General features: G+C 40.3%; 1 long non-coding RNA gene across 1 annotated transcript; it reads right to left on the bottom strand.

Annotated features, from left to right (window-relative positions):
• Window positions 1-761: 761 nt before the first annotated feature.
• On the bottom strand, window positions 762-5,051 carry LOC146561999 (uncharacterized). Its single transcript, XR_014894597.1, has 2 exons — window positions 3,365-5,051; window positions 762-2,154 (listed from the first exon to the last, which is right to left on the bottom strand). It is a non-coding gene; the product is annotated as an uncharacterized LOC146561999 (long non-coding RNA).
• Window positions 5,052-5,628: the final 577 nt, after the last annotated feature.

The raw sequence follows: 5,628 nt of genomic DNA, 5'->3' as shown, positions 1-5,628 counted from the left end.
TCCAATCAATCCTCTCCTCACAGACAAGCATAAACACACTCAGCTATCACTAAATTTAACGCATACACAAACACGATTTGTAATGACCCTAGTTCAGTTTACAATAGGGCTCATTCGCTTGGTCAGCAAGTGGCAGTATCCTCGTACACTGGGGAGTAAACTGCCATTAAACAAACAAACAGAAGAAGAAGAAAACATCTGCACATGGATCGGGGAGTCCTGATCCGTAACTATCTTTTTTTCCCGTTTTTGTCCACATTATATTGAAATGTTTCATTACTGCAAACATTTTAAGAGACACTTATTATTGTTAACATCTTAACAGATACTCTGACCCATAACTATCGTAAAATGCTTTGAGCGGAAGTAGTGGCCTTTCGCACATGCGTGGTACCGATCGGGTAGTGACACGGCCCACATAGACTGTGAAGGTCGGGTCCTCAGGAGGATGCAGCGTCTGAATTTGGACACCCCCGCTGTTTCCGGCAGGACAATAATAACGGTATGTGTATACCCCCCCCTCAACAGCCTGTCTCCCTAATTCTGAGGTCTCAAGATTGGCAAGTATGAAAGACCTTCATAGCTAGTGAAGGAAATTGCCGTCCCGGGTTTCCTCCGTGGCGTGAGCGATAAGCAGAGTTTTGTCCTTTCCTTCTAAGATTCCTAATTATTTAAAGTAACACTCAGGTATGCCGTTCAGCTGGGTTAGTTACAGCGCCGGGAGCAGCTTGGGAGAACAAGGAAACACAGACTGCTTCAGGTTGCCTTCCCAAATCAACTCAAAGGTTTATTTGATACACAGCAGTTTATATAGATGAAAAAAAGGTTCGTGTGTCAGCTTTCCCAGTTCAAACCGGTACAGACCAAATAAGGAAACGTCTTCCTGCCTTCTGAGCAAAGTATCCCTTGTGTAGTTTATCAGTTCAGCTATAATTTATGATCATCCCAGCAAAATACACTCCTAGACATAAAATACAGAGTTCTTTCATTAGTGAATTCTGAAACGAACCACCTAGCCTTTAACGAGCCTTTTCCAGGAGATAAAGAAAAAGGGAGGATGGGAGTAAGGAAGTGGTCTCATCTCTGTGGTGTTTTCGACCTTGGGGTACCAGCTTGTGAGTCCTACACATTAATTCTTGGGTCACAGAGAAAGAGAAAAACAACTAGTAGTTGGGCCTTATTGAGTAACAGTTTTCCTGTATAAAACAATATCCTGTAAATGCTACTATGGTATCAAAATACCTAACAGTTCCCCTCTTTTATTATTTTTAAAAATAATAACTCAAATAGAAAGGAAAAATCACAAATGTAATAACATAATATAAAAAGCAAATCATAAAATGTAATAGTTCACAACCTAATGTTCAATATACACATCAGGAACATCATTGGTAACATCTGGCACATCCTCAGGATCAATTTGTGCTAATTGCAAATACATTGAAGTAGCTGTACTAGTAGCTATACGGGTTATCATTGAAAATGTGGCCTGTAGAAATGTGAACAGGGTTGCAGTTTACAATACAAAATAGCAAAGAGAAATCCTAAGGTTAATGCGATAGATATGATAAATAACCTAAATATATAAGAAAGTATATAAGAAAAACAGTTCTTCAGTTGTCTCCTGGCCTGGTCCCAGGTTCGAGAGACACAGAATAAGCGTCGTATGATGACAATGGGCATTTCATTTTCTCCATTATCAGGATGAAATGAGTCTGGCTTTATCAGGTTAGACATCATGTGGTACTTTTGGCTTTCTGTTCCTGCTGGATGTTTGAGTACCTTGTTGTTGTTCTTTCAGACGTTGTGTGTTAATCAGTGATTGCGTGTGTGTATGTAACTTTTGGATCCGGGCGCTGGCTCGCCTGAGATGTCATCTACCCGTGTGTGTTTATTTGCTCTAGTTCCGGGCGCTGGCTCGCCTGAGATGTCGTCTGCTTGATCCGACGCCTGAGATGGTCCGATTGGGCTGGTCTTAACCCTGCTGGCATGAATCCACTGAGGTTGTCCGTCTGTGAGGATGCTGGTTCTTCGTCACTGCCAGTACAGTCTGGGGGCTGGAACACGCGCGGCCTCCCAGAGAGTCCTTGGTTTTAGTGGCTTCTCCAACATGCATCTCCTTGTCTCCACTGGTGGAACTGTGGAGGGGAAAAGCTGAGAGAGACAAACTTTCTGATAGTTATTATTCAGTTTTTCTACCAGGTTGTGAACATCAGTGGACAATGCAATATACATCACCTTCTACTAGCGGTGCCCCTCTGGAAGCTGACCATGGTGTTGGAAATAATCTTATTTCAAATGGAGATAATTTGGTTACTGCAGATTGAGTCATTCCAATCTCACAGAGGACTTGAGGAAGTAATTTGACCCAGGTCATTAAAGTTTTAGCACACTTTTGAATTACTTCTAATGTGAATGAAGATCCTCTATCACTGTTAATCTGGTGAGGTATTCCGAATCTGGGTATTATTTCATTGCTCAACTTTTGATAGACTACTTCTGCAGTTTCTTTTGAGGTTGGATAAGCTTCTACTCATTTACTAAATTGATCCACTATTACCAGTAAGTACTTGATGCTTCCTTGCGCTGGCATATGTGTAAAATCAATTTGTAATGTATGAAATGGAAAATCTGGTTGTGGTAAATGCTGATGTTTTGCTTTTGATTTTCCTACATTAGTTCGTGCACATGTTAGACAGGTTGCTAATATGCTTTTTACTGCATGTGATGTTTTCTCAATTACAAATCTTAATTTTATTGCCCCTATTACCCCTCTTTGTCCGACATGACTCACACAGTGAAAATGTCGGGCAAGGACTGGCATCAGGGAATATGAGAGGGCAATCAAACCCTTAAGATTTTTGTATAGGCCATCTCTGTCTTCTAAGGTACAGTCATTATTCTATGCAGAGGCTTGCTCTTGTATGAATTTTAAATCAACATTTGTTTCTAAATAGTCTGGGAGTGTAACAAGTGGCAGCTGTAGGGGCACAGATAATACTTCCTGCGGAGGTGGGAGCTGTGATGCAGCTGCAGCCTTGGCTGTCACGTCTGCTAAGGCTGACATTGTTTACGTGCAGCTGCTACAGCGACTATTAATTCGGTCTCATCGTAAGGGTGTGGGGCTGTAGGCTGAACGGCTGAACATGCAAGACTAGCTTTTCCTGCGGTAGGTTTATTTTCTATGCCAGAGCCTGCACTAGTTTTATTTGATGTAAAAGTATCTACACCTGGTTCCGGTCCCTTTTTCCATAGCGGTAACATTTGATGCATCACGTCGCGGCATTCTATCATATATTTTCTACAGGACTTTTTAAGCAGACTACTTTTCTTATCACAAATGATATTCAACATTTCTACTGACCTGTTTTCTGGCGATAATCGTTCGGGATAAGGCTCCGAAAAGAAATTAGAATGCATTGAACTTCTTAAGTTGTAAACAAAGTCAGTCACATAAGCACTCCCGCATGTTCTGGATACGTGATCATGGACGTCTTCACCGATTCGCGGACGTAGGTTACACGTAACCGGAAATGGGAGTTATACTGAGCCGTTATTTGAGACTTTATTTTGTATTTTATTAATTTTTGGTTTTACAGGTACTTTAGATTTTTTATCGGACCTGTCTGTGGTCTTTGAATAATTCTGACTCATGTTCAGTGATTTCCAGAGGGGTTTACACGCTAGGAGGATTTATGTTAGTATTTTCGCTGCGGCACAGCTGAGGTCACTTTAAATTTATTGCTAGCAATTTTTTGTTTGTGTGAGCAACTCTCACTTAGCGAGCAACTTCTCGCAAAACAACAGGCAACTCCCTGTGTCTTTCTGCTTTTAATTTACTGCTTTTAACCCTTGTATGGTAATCGGGTCTGTGAGACCCGTTTTCAGTTTTCTTTCGTTTTTTTTTTTTTTAACAAAATTAAATTTAATTATTTACTAGCTTTCTGTGAGTGAGCAACTTCTCACTTCTTAACGTACGTTTCAAGATAACAGGCAACTCCCTGTGTCACTCTTTGGTGAGCAACTTCTCACTTAACGAGAAGTATTTAAGACAACAGGCAACTTTCTGTGTCACTTTTCTAAGTGAGCAACTTCTCACTTTTTAACGTACGTTTAATTAAACAATTAATTATTATTATTTTTTTAAACAAAATTAAAATATTCAAGACAACAGGCAACTTCCTGTGTCCACCAACACCACACAAGGGTTAATTTACTTTATTCGGGGACTGAGGAAGTCGTCAGTGTATCTCTCTGGATCACTAAGTGAAACTTCGTCAGCATATCCCGTTTCTTTATGGATCAATCACTGAGAGAGGTATAATAGGTCTTTATATAAATATGAAAGACGCATATTTACCTTCTGTCAGGGATCCCACTTCTGACACCAAAATTGAAGGAAATTGCCGTCCCGGGTTTCCTCCGTGGCGTGAGCGATAAGCAGAGTTTTGTCCTTTCCTTCTAAGATTCCTAATTATTTAAAGTAACACTCAGGTATGCCGTTCAGCTGGGTTAGTTACAGCGCCGGGAGCAGCTTGGGAGAACAAGGAAACACAGACTGCTTCAGGTTGCCTTCCCAAATCAACTCAAAGGTTTATTTGATACACAGCAGTTTATATAGATGAAAAAAAGGTTCGTGTGTCAGCTTTCCCAGTTCAAACCGGTACAGACCAAATAAGGAAACGTCTTCCTGCCTTCTGAGCAAAGTATCCCTTGTGTAGTTTATCAGTTCAGCTATAATTTATGATCATCCCAGCAAAATACACTCCTAGACATAAAATACAGAGTTCTTTCATTAGTGAATTCTGAAACGAACCACCTAGCCTTTAACGAGCCTTTTCCAGGAGATAAAGAAAAAGGGAGGATGGGAGTAAGGAAGTGGTCTCATCTCTGTGGTGTTTTCGACCTTGGGGTACCAGCTTGTGAGTCCTACACATTAATTCTTGGGTCACAGAGAAAGAGAAAAACAACTAGTAGTTGGGCCTTATTGAGTAACAGTTTTCCTGTATAAAACAATATCCTGTAAATGCTACTATGGTATCAAAATACCTAACAGCTAGTGTGATGTCAGCCAATAGTTTGAGTTTGTGCAGAGCCATTTTGAGGCTTTGAGATTTGCATTTCTGCCATCAACATCTTGGTCTTAAAGAAAAAAAGAAGAAGAAAAAAAAAGATGTGAAACCACTTGCTTGTCAGTCTTGCCAATCACAAGTAGTTAGCAAATTAACACATATTAGGTTATCCTTCTTTTTGACACATAATATGGTAAAATATTATTTTTTACTTAATGAGAATCAAATCGAATGACCGAGACCATGAACTCATCAAGAAGTTAACAGAGATCAAAGGAGGAGTCTTCTACATGAACTGAAGTCAGCTGCTTGAAACAGCAGTTGTTGCCATCTGGTGGCCTTCAGATAGGATGCAGGTTTAAGGACACATTTTGCTAGCTAACCAAGCTAGCAAGCCAATGCTAGCTTTAGCTTGCAATCAAACAAAAAGCAACAAGAAACTAAAAAAGAAAGGCAGTGAGGGCTTAAGTAGTAAAGTAGTCCAAAAAAAACAACCAAAAACCCAGCTGGTGATGATGCTTATACAGTATACTTTGTATGATTGGTCTCCCATTCC

Source organism: Mchenga conophoros, linkage group LG12 (genome assembly GCF_057382185.1).
Source record: "Mchenga conophoros isolate Kocher_MC1m ecotype Shallow Benthic linkage group LG12, M_conophoros_male_GT1.1, whole genome shotgun sequence".
In the NCBI taxonomy this organism is placed as follows: Eukaryota; Metazoa; Chordata; class Actinopteri; order Cichliformes; family Cichlidae; genus Mchenga; species Mchenga conophoros.
The sequence above is the reverse complement of the archived record's forward strand: the minus strand, read 5'-3'. Positions and strand labels throughout refer to the sequence as shown.